This window comes from Stegostoma tigrinum, unplaced genomic scaffold, assembly GCF_030684315.1.
Source record: "Stegostoma tigrinum isolate sSteTig4 unplaced genomic scaffold, sSteTig4.hap1 scaffold_79, whole genome shotgun sequence".
Lineage (NCBI taxonomy): Eukaryota > Metazoa > Chordata > Chondrichthyes > Orectolobiformes > Stegostomatidae > Stegostoma > Stegostoma tigrinum.
Genome location: NW_026728736.1, coordinates 561,586 through 579,016, shown reverse-complemented (window position 1 = coordinate 579,016; position 17,431 = coordinate 561,586). Strand labels below are relative to the sequence as shown.

General features: G+C 57.8%; 1 protein-coding gene across 1 annotated transcript in view; it reads right to left on the bottom strand.

Moving 5' to 3' along the window:
• Nucleotides 1–17,431, bottom strand: part of LOC132209270 (utrophin-like) — a 559,562-nt gene that overhangs the window by 527,415 nt on the left and 14,716 nt on the right. Inside the window, exon 3 of the mRNA XM_059644398.1 lies at nt 5,012–5,173. The gene's annotated coding sequence lies outside the window, so the exon portion shown is untranslated. The remainder of the gene's footprint in view (nt 1–5,011; nt 5,174–17,431) is intronic.

The window sequence follows — 17,431 nt, the reverse complement described above, 5'->3', positions numbered from 1 at the left end:
AGCTGGAGTATGGGGCCTGACCACTCGCCCGTCATGTAGGTACAAATCATCATCTGGCCTGGCATCTCCATTTCAATTACTTCGATCTTAATTTGATTTGAAAACATTCTGGTCTTTTAGTTTGTAGCCTGTAAATATTTCTCCGATTTACTTTCAATCTGAAAGCTACCGATAATAGATTCTTAAACCAGTAGCGATCACCAACCAATGAACCTGGTTCACCCTCTCGGTCCCTGATTCTGGCTTCAATTCACCCTGTCTCAAAAAAAAATGCTTATGAACTATCAGGCAAAAAAAGCAAGCAAATGGCACCTCTTACACTCTGCACTGACTTACCGCATTGCCACCAAGTTCCCCAAAATATGTATTCACTTGGTGCATTTCACTCGAGATGTGATCTCTTCTTCCAGAACATGCAAAGCATACTGATCCATAGCAATATACTACCTTCAAAACCTCAGCTCTTAGCTTATTACTTTTGTGTACATTCTCAATGCTTTCTCCAAGTCCAAACACAACACATTTACTGGTTTTCCTCTGTTAATTCTCCTCCCAAAACTTCCTCCAAAAACCCAAACAAATTAGCCAGACATAATTTCTCTTTCATCAGGCTATGGTGATTCTGTTTGATTAGATTATGATTTTCCAAATGTCCTGCTATTATTTTCTTCATAGTTGATTGCCACACATTTCCAACAATATTAGACTGGTTCGGTTGTAGTTATCTTCTTTTTGCCTCTCTCCTTTTTAAATAGGGACATCACATCAGCATTTTTCCAGCCCTCAGATGCTTCTCGAGAATCTGAACCTTTTTGGGAAATTACAGTCAATGCATATACCGACTCTGAAGCTCATTGTTTAGAATCTTAGAAAGTCAACCATCACGGCGAAGAGTCCAATCTGCTTTCACTCCATTAGATTGTCTACTACAACTTCTCTCATGGTAGTGATGGTGTGGTAGTGATGTGTTTAATTCCTCCCTGTATTCTTTAGTAATAAGGGGATCCTTGAAGTATCTTCCACTGTAAAGGCTACCCTTTTCTCATTGTCGTTGTTCCTTGATTTAAAAATTAACCTGGCCATCTCAGCCGAGCATATAATTAATGGCATTACCTCTAAAACCTTCTCTGCTAAAGTGTTCAATAGATTGCTACAACCTGAAAGAAGTAATTCTTCCCCTAAATTAATTGGCAACCAATTTGAAAATGTGGCCTCTGGTCGTAAAATCTTTCACAATATTAAGGGAGTGCTGCACTGTCACTGGAGGCCCCAAACCCCACCTCTTCCTCCGGTACATTGATGACTGTATCGGTGCCGCCTCTTGCTCCCCAGAGGAGCTCAAACAGTTCATCCACTTCACCAACACCTTCCACCCCAACCTTCAGTTCACCTGGGCCATCTCCAGCACATCCCTCACCTTCCTGGGCCTCTCAGTCTCCATTTCAGGCAACCAGCTTGTAACTGATGTCCATTTCAAGCCCACCGACTCCCACAGCTACCCAGAATACACCTCCTCCCACCCACCATCCTGCAAAAATTCCATCCCCTATTCCCAATTCCTCCGCCTCCGCCGCTTCTGCTCCCACGATAAGACATTCCACTCCCGCACATCCCAGATGTCCAAGTTCTTCAAGGACCGCAACTTGCCCCCCACAGTGATCGAGAACGCCCTTGACCGCATCTCCCATATTTCCCGCAACACATCCCTCACACCCCGCCCCCACCACAACCGCCCCAAGAGGATCCCCCTCGTTCTCACACACCACCCCACCAACCTCCGGATACAACGCATCATCCTCTGACACTTCCGCCATCTACAATCCGACCTCACCAGCCAAGACATTTTTCCATCCCCACCCCTGTCTGCTTTCCGGAGAGACCACTCTCTCCGTGACTCCCTTGTTCGCTCCACACTGCCCTCCAACCCCACCACACCCGACACTTTCCCCTGCAACCGCAGGAAATGCTACACTTGCCCCCACACCACCTCCCTCACCCCTATCCCAGGCCCCAAGATGACATTCCACATTAAGCAGAGGTTCATCTGCACATCTGCCAATGTGGTATACTGCATCCACTGGACCCGGTGTGGTTTCCTCAACATTGGGGAAACCAAGCGGAGGCTTGGGGACCGCTTTGCAGAACACCTCCGCTCAGTTCGCAACAAACAACTGCACCTCCCAGTCGCAAACCATTTCCACTCCCCCTCCCATTCTTTAGATGACATGGCCATCATGGGCCTCCTGCAGTGCCACAATGATGCCACCCCAAGGTTGCAGGAACAGCAACTCATATTCCGCCTGGGAACCCTGCAGCATAATGGTATCAACGTGGACTTCACCAGTTTCAAAATCTCTCCCACCACATCCCTAAACCAGCCCAATTCGTCCCCTCCCCCCACTGCACCACACAACCAGCCCAGCTCTTCCCCTTCACCCACTGCATCCCAAAACCAGTCCAACCTGTCTCTGCCTCCCTAATCTGTTCTTCCTCTCACCCATCCCTTCTCCCACCCCTAGCCGCACCCCCATCTACCTACTAACCTCATCCCACCTCCTTGACCTGTCCGTCTTCCCTGGACTGACCTATCCCCTCCCTACCTCCCCACCTATACTCTCTCCACCTATCTTCTTTTCTCTCCATCTTCAGTCCGCCTCCCCCTCTCTCCCTATTTATTCCAGAACCCTCACCCCATCCCCCTCTCTGATGAAGGGTCTAGGCCCGAAACGTCAGCTTTTGTGCTCCTGAGATGCTGCTTGGCCTGCTGTGTTCATCCAGCCTCACATTTTGTCATCTTGGATTCTCCAGCATCTGCAGTTCCCATTATCTATGGTGATTCTGTTTGATTAGATTCTGATTTTCCAAATGCCCTGCTATTATTTTCTTCATAGCTGATTGCCACATATTTCCAACAATTGATGTTACGTTGTTTCGGTTGTATTTATCTTCTTTTTGCCTCTCTCCTTTTTAAATAGGTATGTCACATCGGCAGTTTTCCAGCCCTCAGATGCTTCTCTGGAATCTAAACCTTTTTGGGAAATTACAATCAACGCAGACACCGACTCTGAAGCTCATTGTTGAGAATCTTAGAAAGTCAACCATCACGGCAAAGAGTCTAATCTGCTTTCACTCCATTAGATTGTCTACTGCTACTTCTCTAATGGTAGTGATGGAGTGGTAGTGATGTGTTTAATTCCTCCCTGTATTCTTTAGTAATAAGGGGATCCTTGAAGTATCTTCCACTGTAAAGACTACCCCTTTCTCATTATCACTGATAATGGGAAGCTCAGATGCTGGAGAATCCAAGATAACAAAGTGTGAAGCTGGATGAACACAGCAGGCCAAGCAGCATCTCAGGAGCACAAAAGCTGACGTTTCAGGCCTCGACCCTTTTCTCATTATCATTGTTTCTTGATTTAAAAATTAACCTGGCCGTTACAGCCTAGCATATGATTAATGGCATTACCTCTAAAACCTTCTTGGCTAAAGTGTTCAATAGAGTGCTACAACCTGAAAGAAGTAATTCTTCCCTGAATTAATAGGCAACCAATTTGAAAATGTGGCCTCTGGTCGTAAAATCTTTCACAAATGGGAGTAATCTCTACGGATATACACTATCAAGCCTCTTTAGAATCTTACATGTTGAAAAAATAAGATTTTTTCAATCTTATAAACTCCAATGAACGTAGTCCCAGCCTGCCCAACTTTCCTAAGCATAGCAATCCCCTACGCCATTTCCGAAATCAACCGAGTCAACATGAGGTGTATGGCATCCGCGGCATTCGCTCTGTGGCCGTACATGACTTGTCAGTTACCATCCTGCTGCTACGACTCTACTTCTATTTACGATGCAGTCCTCTGTCCATCCGAACAAACTACCCTTGAACACATGGGCTCTTTTCATTTGAGACACCTTATGAGCTGTACCTTATCAAATGCTTTGTTGAAATCTCAATGTACTACATCAACTGGTGGTCCTTCATCAGTAATGTTTGTTTCCTTCTCAAAGCACTGTAGCAAGTTTGTCAAGTATTATTTCCCCTTTATAAAAGGATGTTAACTCTGTAGGATGTTATAGCACACTAAGTACCCTGTTATTTCATCTTTCATTGCCGGCATGAACATCTACCCAGGTTGACCTAAATTGGCAATACTGGCTTGCTATTTTGTCGAAGTATCTTTGTAATAATGGTGTTCTGTTCACAATCTTTCAATCCTCTGAGAATTTTCCACAATCTAAGGATTCTTGGAAGATTATCATCAGTGCCTCCATTGTATCTGTAGCTGCATTGTTCAACATGAGAGGCTACAACTCATGATACCCCTTGGATATTTTCTCTACTGATTGGAGTCATGTTTGGAATTCTGTGCAGTGACATTCACTTTTAACAGTTTGCTAAATACTACCAGGAACAGAAATTGTCATCCAGCTGCAACTAAACTAAAGCTTTCAGCACAGAAGGAAGTCTTTCAATTCATTATGAACCTAACAACTCCTGTAAAGGGCAATACAATTTGCCTCAGTCCATAAATGTTCTTCCTCCAACATCCTGAGATGCATCATCTGTATTTCTTCAAATTTACCACAGATTCTGTTTCAATCATCCTTTCAGCAATACGCATGACAACAATTCGGCATTCTTAGTCCCCCTGTAGCCTCCGTTGCACACGTGCATTGTTAGATGATTATTTATTTGTGTGCCTGCTTTTTTGCTCAAATGGATAAAGGTAAATTTCTGTTCTTTTGTCATCAGAGCTATTGCCTCCTCACTCTCATCTTCCTTGTTTTATCCTGTGCTGGAATATTTAATTTGTTGACATATCTGAAATATGTGGTTGAATGGATTGGGTTTTGTTACATTGCATTCCCCATAGACCATCTACCGATACTGTTGCTTGTTCTAACAGTTATTATCTTGCAGAGTGGAAAATGCAGTTTGAAAGCAATGGAACATTATCGATGAAGAAGTTGATGCATAAATTGCTGCGATCTTCCAAACTACAAACTCACCTTCAATTCTTTCTCGGTCAGAGCATTGTGCCGGCGCAAATGAATCGTGTTCTCAATGGGACTTCCAAAACCATGGAATTGAATTTGCATGTTGATTTCTTCTTCCCTCTTCAGAAATGCAAAGTAGTATCGTGATGAAGCTTCCAAGGCGATGATTGTGTCCTTCAATGAACGGAAAAGTGACTCTTCGATTCATGGAAATATTTCACTACTTCTATAGACATGAAAGGCAAACATTCTCCCTGCATATGACCCAGTCTCATTTTATCGTATCTTTCTGATTTTACATGCCACGGGATAATCATTGCAGTGTAACAGAAATGTTGATCATGGAAATTTATCACTGTTTTCATAAATAATGGCAAATTTTCAACATCTTGCAATTGTATGAAGGCTCAGTCTCATCACAACTCGCCTGCTGCACAAAGACATTCTTGCACTGCTTTGAATGTTAGGGCTGAAACAAAACACAATCATGACACAAATGCATCAACACCCCACTTTCAACAGGATCTGATATCCTTGCCAGGCACTGGAGGGGTTGCGGAGACTGGTGAGTGGATAAAGTCGTTCCTCTGTTCAAGCAGGAAAACAGGGACTTTCCAGGAAACTACAGACTGGTGAGTGTCTCATGTCTCAAAGGTATGGGCGAATAAGGGACAGCCAGCATGGCATTATGCGGGGCAGGTTATGTCTTACCAAGTCAGTTGAAGTTTTCAAGGAGGTGACAAGGGTGATCAATTAGGGCAGAACAGTTGATAACATATACATGGATTTTACGAAGGTTTTCAACAAGGTCCCTCATGGTATGCTCATCCAGAAGATTAAGATCCAAGAGATCCGTGGTGACTTGGCCTGCCCATATAAGGCAGACGGTAGCAGTGGAAGGCTAACAAAGAGAACACAGCAGGCCAGGCAGCATCAACAATGTCAGCTTTCCTGTTCCTCTGATGCAGCCTGACCTGCTGCGTTCCTCCAGCTCCACACTTGGTTATCTCTGATTCCAGCATCTACAGTTCTTGCCGTCTCAGTGGTGGAAAGCTGTTTTTCTGGCTGCAGCTCAGTGACGAGTGGTGTTCCGCATCGATGTGACTTCTGCTGTTTGTGATATATGTAAATGACTTGGTTGCAAATGTAGATGGGGGATTAGTAAGTTTGCAGATGATATAAGGACCAGTGGACTTGTGGACAGCATGGAAGGTTGTCAAAGGACACAGCAAGATACAGACCAATTGCAAACACGAGCGGAGAAATGGCCGATGGAATTTAATCTGGGCAGGCATGAGGTGTTGCATTTTAGGAGACCAAGTGTTAAGGAAAGGGATACACAGTTAATGGCAGGACCCCAAACAGCAGTGATGTCCAGAGGGATCTTGGGGTCCTAGACCATAACTCCCTGACAGTAGCCACACAAGTAGATAGGGTGGTCAAGAAGGCATATCGCATGCTTGCCTTTATTCATAGGGGAACTCAGCGCAAGAGTCAGGATGTCACATTGCAGCTTTACAAGACTTTGGTGAGACCACACAGAGTATTGCATTCAATTCTGGCCGCCACATTACACTAAGGACGTGCAGGCTTTGGACAGGGTGCAGAAGAGATTTACCAGCATGCTGACTGGAATAGAGGGTATGAACGAGAGGGAGAAGCTGGAAAAACTCTTCGTTTTCTCTGGAGCAGTAGAAGCTGAGGGCAGGCTTGATAGAAGTCTATAAAATTAGGAGATACATAAATACAGCTAACGGTCAGAAAATTTCTCCCCCGGAGTTGAAGTGTCCACTATTAGGGGGCATGCATTTAAGCTGAGAGGGGGGAAGTTCAAAAGAGATGTGAGGGGCAAATATTTCACACTGAGCATGTTAAAAGTGTGGAATACATTGCCCGGGGTGGTAGTGGATGCAGATACGATGAAAGCATTTAAAAGGGACTTTTAGTTAAGTGCACGAATATGCAAGGAATGGAGGACTATGGATCAAGGACAGGCAGAAGGGATTATTTCATTTGTTGTCATGTTTGGCCCAACATGGTGGGCCGAAGGGCACATTCCTGTTGCTGTCGTGTTCCAAGTTTCATGCTCACCTGTGTCATGATTGCAAAAAGTAGGATTGGGAAGAATTGTTGAGAAGCGTTTACCAGGATGCTGCCTGGACTGGAGGGCTTATCTTATGAAGAGAGGTTGACTGAGCTCGGTCTCTTTTCATTGGAGAAAAGGAGGAGGAGAGGGGACCTAATTGAGGTATACAAGATAATGAGAGGCATAGATAGAGTCGATAGCCAGAGACTATTTCCCAGGGCAGAAATGGCTAGCACGAGGGGTCATAGTTTTAAGCTGGTTGGTGGAAAGTATAGAGGGGATGTCAGAGGCAGGTTCTTTACGCAGAGAGTTGTGAGAGCATGGAATGCGTTGCCAGCAGCAGTTGTGGAAGCAAGGTCATTGGGGTCATTTAAGAGACTGCTGGACATGCATATGGTCACAGAAATTTGAGGGTGCATCCATGAGGATCAATGGTCGGCACAACATTGTGGGCTGAAGGGCCTGTTCTGTGCTGTACTGCTCTATGTTCTATGTTCTATGTTCTATGAACATTATTTCATGTAAGGACAAATGGGATAAGGATTAGGTGACACAGCACAATCAGATCTTGGAGCCCATGATGAATCATAGGGACCTCACAAGCACCAATGATCAGAGGGATCTCAGGATCTTGATGTGCATGCCTGTTGATCCCCCAATGTAATGGACCAGGTCGTTGAAGTGGTTTGGAAGGCACATTGGATACTTGTCTTTATTAGACTTAATATTAAGTGGTAGAGTTTCAGAATAGGCAGGGTATGTACAACACTGTTGGGCCGAACCAACATTAAGTCAACGATGAGAAAATACAGTGAGACTTGGACAACGATCAGGCTTGGCCTGATAAAGGATAAGTTACATTTGCACCATACAAGTGCTAAGCAGCAATCAGCTCCAACAAGAGAGAATATGACCATATCAAAAAAATTCCATGTCCTTACCCTCACATCATCGTTACATTTATTTTTTTTTGATGTGCAAGTGCAATCCAAGCCATGCAAGGCTACGGGCCAGGTGTTGGAAATGAGGTCAGAACAATTCAGTGCTTGTTCTTGACTGTCACAGAATCTGTCAGCTTATAATGTATTTCTCCTGTATTGTAGACTACTGAGGTGCTTGGCTATCCACTAAACCAAGGTTAACACTGATCTAAAACTAAACTGGGTCAGTTATATAATCAGCAGTAGCCAGGTCCATAGTACAAACCACCCTGCTGTTGGACAGAGTAAGGCAAATCCAAGTGAGCGAACGTGGTTGGAGACTCATTCGTTGGGGGCATAGATTCTGTTGCCACATTTGAGACACAAGGGCCGCGTGTTGCTTCCCTGGTGCCAAGGTCAAGGACATCTCTGAGTGGTTGCAACAAATTCTTAAAGGGGAGGGTGAGCAGCCAGAGGCCACGGGGCACGTTGGTACCAATGACATCGGCCGAAAGAGGGATGACATCCTGCGGACTATGTGCAAGGAGTTAGCAAAGAGGCTGAAAGGCAGGACCGAGAGGGTAATAATTTATGGGTTGCCATGAGTGCCACATGTTAGTGAGCTAAGTCATAGAAAGATAGGTGAGATGAATGCATGGTTAAGGAGCTGGCACAGGGGGCAGGGTTTCCGGTTCATGGATAATTGGGACCGTTTCTGAGCAAGGGGTGACCTGTCTAAGAGGGATGGGAGGCAAGACGCTGTGAGCGGGTCAGGACGGACGGGGCAAGTCGTTGTGAGCGGGTTACGACGGAGGGAACAAGTGCCTGTGAGCAGGACAGGAAGGAGGGGCAAGTCCCTGTCAGCGGGAGAGGGCTGTGGGGGCCAGTACCACTGAGCGCGACAGGACTGCAGGGGGCAAATCTCTGTGAGCGGGTCAGGGATCGGGGGCCAGTCCCTCTGAGCGGGTCAGGACTGCAGGGGGCAAATCGCTGTGAGCGGGTCGGGGCTGCGGGGGCCAGCCGCTGTGAGTGGACAGGGCTACGGAGGCCAATCCCTGTGAGCGGGACAGGGCTGCGGGGGCCAGTCCCTGTGAGCGGGTCAGGGCTGCGGGGGGGCAGTACCTGTGAGCGGGTCAGGGCTGTGGGGGCCAGTCCCTGCGAGCGGGTCAGGACTGCGGGGGCCAGAGCCTGTGAGCGGGTCAGGGCTGCGGGGGCCAGTAACTGTCAGGGGGTCAGGGGTGCGGGGGAAAATCGCTGTGACCGAGAGGGCTGCAGGGGACAGTCCCTGTGAGCAGGTAATGGCTGCGGGGGCCAGTGCCTGTGAGAGGGTCGGGGCTGCGGGGGCCAGTGCTTGTGAGCGGGTCAGGGCTGCGGGTCCAGACCGTCTGAGCGGGTCAGGGCTGCAGGGGGCCAGCCCCTGTGAGCGGGTCAGGGATGTGGGGGCGAGCCCCTGTGAGCGGGTCAGGGCTGCGAGGGCAAGTCCCTGTCAGCGGGACAGGACTGCGGGGTAAATCGCTGTGAGCGGATCAGGGCTGTGGGGGCCAGTCTCTGTGAGCGGGTCAGGACTGCAGGGGGACTGTCCCTGTCAGCGGGACAGGACTGCAGGGGGCAAATCGCTGTGAGCGGGTCAGGGCTGCAGGACCCAGTCCCTGTGTGCGGGTCAGGGCTGCGGGGGCCAGAGCCTGTGAGCGGGTCAGGGCTGCGGGGGGCCAGTCCCTGTGAGCGCGAAAGGACTGCAGGGGGCAAATCACTGCGAGCGGGACAGGGCTGCGGGGGCCAGTTCATGTGAGCGGGTCTGACTGCAGGGGGCCAGCCCCTGTGAGCGGATCAGGGCTGTGGGGGCCAGTCCCTGTGAGCGGGTCAGGACTGCGGGGGCCAGTCCCTGTGAGCGGGTCAGGGCTGCGGGGGCCAGTCCATGTGAGTGGGTCAGAGCTGCGGGGGCAAGTCACTGGGAGCGGATCAGGGCTGTGGGGGCCAGTCCCTGTGAGCGGGTCAGGGATGTGGGGGCGAGTCCCTGTGAGCGGATCAGGGCTGCGGGGACCAGTCCCTGTGAGCGCGAAAGGACTGCAGGGGGCAAATCGCAGTGAGCGGAATAGGGCTGCGGGGGCCAGTCCATGTGAGCGGGTCAGGGCTGCGGGGGCCAGTGCCTGTGAGCGGGTCGGGGCTGTGGGGGCCAGTGCCTGTGAGCGGGTCGGGGCTGCGGGTCCAGTCCGTGTGAGCGGGTCAGGACTGCAGGGGGCCAGCCCCTGTGAGCGGGTCAGGGCTGTGGGGGCGACCCCCTGTGAGCGTGTCAGGGCTGCGGGGACCAGTCCCTGTGAGTGGGTCAGGACTGCAGGGGGACAGTCCCTGTCAGCGGGACAGGGCTGCAGGGGGCAAATCGCTGTGAGCGGGTCAGGGCTGCAGGGCCCAATCCCTGTGAGCGGGAGAGGGCTGCTGGGGCCAGTCCGTGTGAGCGGGTCAGGGCTGCGGAGGCCAGGCCCTGTGAGCGGGTCAGGGCTGCGGGGGCCAGCCGCTGTGAGCGGGGCAGGGCTGCGGGGCCAGTCCCTGTGAGCGGGAGAGGGCTGCTGGGGCCAGACCGTGTGAGCGGGTCAGGGCTGCGGGGGCCAGGCCCTGTGAGCGGGTCAGGGCTGCGGGGGCCAGGCCCTGTGAGCGGGTCAGGGCTGCGGGGGCAAATCGCTGTGAGCGGGTCATGGCTGCGAGGGCCAGCCGCTGTGAGCGGGGCAGGGCTGCGGGGCCAGTCCCTGTCAGCGGGAGAGGGCTGCTGGGGCCAGTCCGTGGGAGCGGGTCAGGGCTGCGGGGGCCAGGCCCTGTGAGCAGGTCAGGGCTGCGGGGGCCAGCCGCTGTGAGCAGGGCAGGGCTGCGGGGCCAGTCCCTGTGAGCGGGAGAGGGCTGCTGGGGCCAGACCGTGTGAGCGGGTCAGGGCAGCGGGGGCAAGGCCCTGTGAGCGGGTCAGGGCTGCGGGCGCCAGTCCCTGTGAGCGGGGGTCAGGGCGGCGCGGGCAAGTCCCTGTGAGTGGGTCAGGGCTGCGGGGGAAAGTCCCTGGGAGCGGGTCAGGGCTGCGAGGGCAAGTCCCTGTCAGCGGGACAGGACTGCGGGGTAAATCGCTGTGAGCGGATCAGGGCAGTGGGGGCCAGTCCCTGTGAGCGGGTCAGGACTGCAGGGGGACAGTCCGTGTGAGCGGGTCAGGGCTGCGGGGGCAAATCGCTGTGAGCGGGTCAGGGCTGCAAGGGCCAGGCCCTGTGAGCGCGAAAGGACTGCAGGGGGCAAATCGCTGTGAGCAGAATAGGGCTGCGGGGGCCAGTCCCTGTGAGCGGGTCATGGCCGCGGGGGGCCAGTCCCTGTGAGCAGGTCAGGGCTGCGGGGGCCAGTGCCTGTGAGCGGGTCGGGGCAGTGGGGGCCAGTGCCTGTGAGCGGGCCGGGGCTGCGGGTCCAGTCCCTGTGAGCGGGTCAGGACTGCAGGGGGCCAGCCCCTGTGAGCGGGTCAGGGCTGTGGGGGCGAGCCCCTGTGAGCGTGTCAGGGCTGTGGGGGCCAGTCCCTGTGAGCGGGTCAGGGCTGCGGGGGCCAGTCCCTGTGAGTGGGTCAGGGCTGCGGGGGCAAGTCCCTGTGAGCGGGTCAGGGCTGCGAGGGCAAGTCCCTGTCAGCGGGACAGGACTGCAAGGGGCAGGTCCCTGTCAGCGGGACAGGACTGCGGGGGGCAAGTTGCAGTGAGCGGGTCAGGTCTGCGGGGGGCAAGTCACTGTGAGCAGGTCAGGGCTGCAGGGGGCAAGACGCAGTGAGCAGGTCAGGGCTGCAGGGGCAAGTCCCTGTCAGCGGGACAGGACTGCGGGGGGCAAGCCGCAGTGAGCGGGTCAGGGCTGTGGGGGCCAGTCCCTGTCACCGGGTCAGGGCTGCGGGGGGCCAATCCCTGCGAGCGTGTCAGGGCTGTCGGGGCCAGTCCCTGTGAGCGGGTCAGGGCTGCGGGGGCCAGTCCCTGTGAGTGGGTCAGGGCTGCGGGGGCAAGTCCCTGGGAGCGGGTCAGGGCTGCGAGGGCAAGTCCCTGTCAGCGGGACAGGACTGCAAGGGGCAGGTCCCTGTCAGCGGGACAGGACTGCGGGGGGCAAGTCGCAGTGAGCGGGTCAGGGCTGCGGGGGCAAGTCGCAGTGAGCGGGTCAGGGCTGCGGGGGCCAGTCCCTGTGAGCGGGTCAGGTCTGCGGGGGCCAGTCCCTGTGAGCGTGTCAGGGTTGCGGCGGGCCAATCCCTGTGAGCGGGTCAGGGCTGCGGGGGGCATGTTGCAGTGAGCGGGTCAGGGCTGCAGGGGCCAGTCCCTCTGAGGGGGTCAGGACTGCGGGGGCAAAATCGCACTGAGTGGGTCAGGACTGCGGGGGGCCAGTTCCTGTGAGCGGGTCAGGGCTGCGGAGGACAGTTCCTGTGAGCGGGTCAGGGTGCGGGGACCAGTCCCTGTGAGTGGGTCAGGGCTGCGGGGGGCAGTGTCGCAGTGAGCTGGTCAGGGCTGCGGGGGGCCAGTCCCCGTGAGCGGGTCTGGGCTGCGGGGGCAGGTCGCAGTGAGCGGTTCAGGGCTGCGGGGGGCAGGTCGCAGTGAGCGGGTCAGGGCTGCGGGGGGCCAGTCGCAGAGAGCGGGTCAGGGCTGCGGGGGCAAGTCCCAGTCAGCGGGACAGGACTGCGGGGGTCAAGTCGCAGTGAGCGGGTCAGGGCTGCGGGGGCCAGTCGCAGTGAGCGGGTCAGGGCTGCGGGGGCAAGTCAATGTGAGCGGGACAGGACTGCGGGGGCAATTCCCCATGAGCGGGTCAGGGCTGCAGGGTGCAAGTCGCAGTGAGCGGGTCAGGGCTGCGGGGGCCAGTCCCTGTGAGCAGGTCACGGCTGCGGGGGCCAGTCACTGTGAGCAGGTCACGGCTGCGGGGGCCAGTCCCTGAGAGCAGGTCAGGGATGCGGGGGCCAGTCCCGGTGAGCGGGTCAGGGCTTCGAGGGCATGTCCCTGTCAGCGGGACAGGACTGCAGGGGGGCAGGTCCCCGTCAGCGGGACAGGACTGCAGCGGGGCAGGTTGCAGTGAGCGGTTCAGGGCTGCGGGGGCCAGTCCCTGTGAGCGAGTCAGGGCTGCGGCTGAGAGTCCCTGTGAGCGGGTCAGGGCTGCGGTGGGCCAGTTCCTGTGAGCGGGTCAGGGCTGCGGGGTGAAAGTCGCAGTGAGCGGGTCAGGGCTGCGGGGGGAAAGTCGCAGTGAGCAGGACAGGGCTGCAGGGGCAAGTCCCTGTCAGTGGGACAGGACTGCGGGGGGCAAGTCGCAGTGAGGGGGTCAGGGCTGCGGGGTGCAGTGTCGCAGGGAGCGGGTCAGGGCTGCAGGGGCAAGTCCCTGTCAGTGGGACAGGACTGCGGGGGGCAAGTCGCAGTGAGGGGGTCAGGGCTGCGGGGTGCAGTGTCGCAGTGAGCGGGTCAGGGCTGCAGGGGCAAGTCCCTGTCAGTGGGACAGGACTGCGGGGTAAATCGCTGTGAGCGGATCAGGGCAGTGGGGGCCAGTCCCTGTGAGCGGGTCAGGACTGCAGGGGGACAGTCCCTGTCAGCGGGACAGGACTGCAGGGGGCAAATCGCCGTGAGCGGGTCAGGGCTGCAGGGCCCTATCCCTGTGAGCGGGTCAGGGCTGCGGGGGCCAGTCCGTGTGAGCGGGTCAGGGCTGCGGGGGCAAATCGCTGTGAGCGGGTCAGGGCTGCGAGGGCCAGGCCCTGTGAGCGCGAAAGGACTGCAGGGGGCAAATCGCTGTGAGCAGAATAGGGCTGCGGGGGCCAGTCCCTGTGAGCGGTTCATGGCCGCGGGGGGCCAGTCCCTGTGAGCGGGTCAGGGCTGCGGGGGCCAGTACCTGTGAGCGGGTCGGGGCAGTGGGGGCCAGTGCCTGTGAGCGGGCCGGGGCTGCGGGTCCAGTCCCTGTGAGCGGGTCAGGACTGCAGGGGGCCAGCCCCTGTGAGCGGGTCAGGGCTGTGGGGGCGAGCCCCTGTGAGCGTGTCAGGGCTGTGGGGACCAGTCCCTGTGAGCGGGTCAGGGCTGCGGGGGCCAGTCCCTGTGAGTGGGTCAGGGCTGCGAGGGCAAGTCCCTGTCAGCGGGACAGGACTGCAAGGGGCAGGTCCCTGTCAGCGGGACAGGACTGCGGGGGGCAAGTTGCAGTGAGCGGGTCAGGTCTGCGGGGGGCAAGTCACTGTGAGCGGGTCAGGGCTGCAGGGGGCAAGACGCAGTGAGCAGGTCAGGGCTGCGGGGGCAAGTCCCTGTCAGCGGGACAGGACTGCGGGGGGCAAGCCGCAGTGAGCGGGTCAGGGCTGTGGGGGCCAGTCCCTGTCACCGGGTCAGGGCTGCGGGGGGCCAATCCCTGCGAGCGTGTCAGGGCTGCGGGGGGCCAGTCCCTGTGAGCGGGTCAGGGCTGCGGGGGCCAGTCCCTGTGAGTGGGTCAGGGCTGCGGGGGCAAGTCCCTGGGAGCGGGTCAGGGCTGCGAGGGCAAGTCCCTGTCAGCGGGACAGGACTGCAAGGGGCAGGTCCCTGTCAGCGGGACAGGACTGCGGGGGGCAAGTCGCAGTGAGCGGGTCAGGGCTGCGGGGGCAAGTCGCAGTGAGCGGGTCAGGGCTGCGGGGGCCAGTCCCTGTGAGCGGGTCAGGTCTGCGGGGGCCAGTCCCTGTGAGCGTGTCAGGGTTGCGGCGGGCCAATCCCTGTGAGCGGGTCAGGGCTGCGGGGGGCATGTTGCAGTGAGCGGGTCAGGGCTGCAGGGGCCAGTCCCTCTGAGGGGGTCAGGACTGCGGGGGCAAAATCGCAGTGAGCGGGTCAGGGCTGCGGGGGCCAGTCCCTGTGAGCAGGTCACGGCTGCGGGGGCCAGTCACTGTGAGCAGGTCACGGCTGCGGGGGCCAGTCCCTGAGAGCAGGTCAGGGATGCGGGGGCCAGTCCCGGTGAGCGGGTCAGGGCTTCGAGGGCATGTCCCTGTCAGCGGGACAGGACTGCAGGGGGGCAGGTCCCCGTCAGCGGGACAGGACTGCAGCGGGGCAGGTCGCAGTGAGCGGTTCAGGGCTGCGGGGGCCAGTCCCTGTGAGCGAGTCAGGGCTGCGGCTGAGAGTCCCTGTGAGCGGGTCAGGGCTGCGGCGGGCCAGTTCCTGTGAGCGGGTCAGGGCTGCGGGGTGAAAGTCGCAGTGAGCGGGTCAGGGCTGCGGGGGGAAAGTCGCAGTGAGCAGGACAGGGCTGCAGGGGCAAGTCCCTGTCAGTGGGACAGGACTGCGGGGGGCAAGTCGCAGTGAGGGGGTCAGGGCTGCGGGGTGCAGTGTCGCAGTGAGCGGGTCAGGGCTGCAGGGGCAAGTCCCTGTCAGTGGGACAGGACTGCGGGGGGCAAGTCGCAGTGAGGGGGTCAGGGCTGCGGGGTGCAGTGTCGCAGTGAGCGGGTCAGGGCTGCAGGGGCAAGTCCCTGTCAGTGGGACAGGACTGCGGGGGGCAAGTCCCCGTCAGCGGGTCAGGGCTGCGGGGTGCAAGTCGCAGTGAGCGGGTCAGGGCTGCGGTGCCAAGTCCCTGTCAGCGGGACAGGACTGCGGGGGGCAAGTCGCAGTGAGCGGGTCAGGGCTGCAGGGGGCAGTGTCCTAGTGAGCTGGTCAGGGCTCTGGGGGGCAAGTCGCAGTGAGTTGGTCAGGGCTGCGGGGGGGCCAGTCGCAGTAGGCGGGTCAGGGCTGTGGGGGCCAGTCCCTGTGAGCTGGTCAGAGCTGCGGGGGCCAGTCCCTTTCACCGGGTTAGGGCTGCGGGGGGCAGTGTCGCAGTGATGCGGTCAGGGCTGCAGGGGCAAGTCCCTGTCAGCGGGTCAGGGCTGCGGGGGGCAAGTTGCAGTGAGCAGGTCAGGGCTGCGAGTGGCAGTGTCGCAGTGAGCGGGTCAGGGCAGCGGGGGGCAAGGCCCCGTGAGCGGATCAGGGCTGCGGGGTGCGAGTCGCAGTGAGCGGGTCAGGGCTGCGGGGGGGCCAGTCACAGTTAGCGGGTCAGGGCTGCGGGGGGCCAGTCGCAGTAGGCGGGTCAGGGCTGTGGGGGCCAGTCCCTGTGAGCTGGTCAGAGCTGCGGGGGCCAGTCCCTTTCACCGGGTTAGGGCTGCGGGGGGCAAGTCGCAGTGAGCGGGTCAGGGCTTGGGGGACCGGTCCCCGTAAGCGGGTCAGCGCTGCGGGGGGCCGGTCCCCCTGAGCGGGTCAGGGATGCGGGGGGAAGGTCGCAGTGAGCGGGGAGGTCTGCGGGGGGCAAGTCGCAGTGAGCGTGTCAGGGCTGCGGGGGGCAATGTCACAGTGAGCGGGCCAGGGCTGCGGTGGCCAGAACCTGTGAGCGGGTCAGGGTGCGGTGACCAGACCCGGTGAGTGGGTCAGGGCTACGGGGAGAAAGTCGCAGTGAGTGGGTCAGTGCTGCAGGGGACCAGTCGCAGTGAGCGGTCAGGTCTGCGGGGGGCCAGTCGCAGTGAGCGGGTCAGGTCTGCGGGGGGCCAGTCGCAGTGAGCGGGTCATGGCTGCTGGGGGAAAGTCGCAGTGAGCGGGTCAGGGCTGCGGGCGGCAAGTCGCAGTGAAATGGGTCAGGTCTGCGGGGGGCAAGTCGCAGTGAGCGGGTCAGGTCTGCGGGGGCTCGTCCCTGTGAGCGGGTCAGGGGTGCGGCGGGCCAGTCCCTGTGAGCGGGTCAGGGGTGCAGGGGCCAGTCCCTGTTAGTGGGTCACAGCTGCGGGGGCCAGTCCCTGTGAGCGGGTCAGGGCTGCGGGGGCCAGTCCCTGTGAGCGGGTCAGGGCTGCGGGGGGCAAGTTGCAGTGAGCGGGTCGGGGCTGCAGGGGACAGTCCCTCTGAGGGGGTCAGGGCTGCGGGGGGCAAGTCGCAGTGAACGGGTCAGGGCTGCGGAGGACAGTTCCTGTGAGCGGGTCAGGGCTGCGGGGGAAAGTCGCAGTGAGCGGGTCAGGGCTGCGGGGGCAAGTCCCTGTCAGCGGGACAGGACTGCGGGGGTCAAGTCGCAGTGAGCAGGTCAGGGCTGCGGGAGGGCATTGTCACAGTGAGCGGGTCAGGGCTGCGGGGGCCAGTCGCAGTGAGCGGGTCAGGGCTGCGGGGGCAAGTCAATGTGAGCGGGACAGGACTGCGGGGGCAATTCCCCATGAGCGGGTCAGGGCTGCGGGGTGCAAGTCGCAGTGAGCGGGTCAGGGCTGCGGGGGGGGCCAGTCGCAGTGAGCGGGTCAGGGCTGCGGGGGCAAGTCCCTGTCAGCGGGACAGGGCTGCGGGGTGCAAGTCGCAGTGAGCGGGTCAGGGCTGCGGGGGCCAGTCGCTGTGAGCGGATCAGGGCTGCGGGGGGCAAGTCGCAGTGAGCAGGTCAGGTCTGCGGGAGGCAAGTCGCAGTGAATTGGGTCAGGTCTGCGGGGGGCAAGTCGCAGTGAGCGGGTCAGGTCTGCGGGGGCCAGTCCCTGTGAGCGGG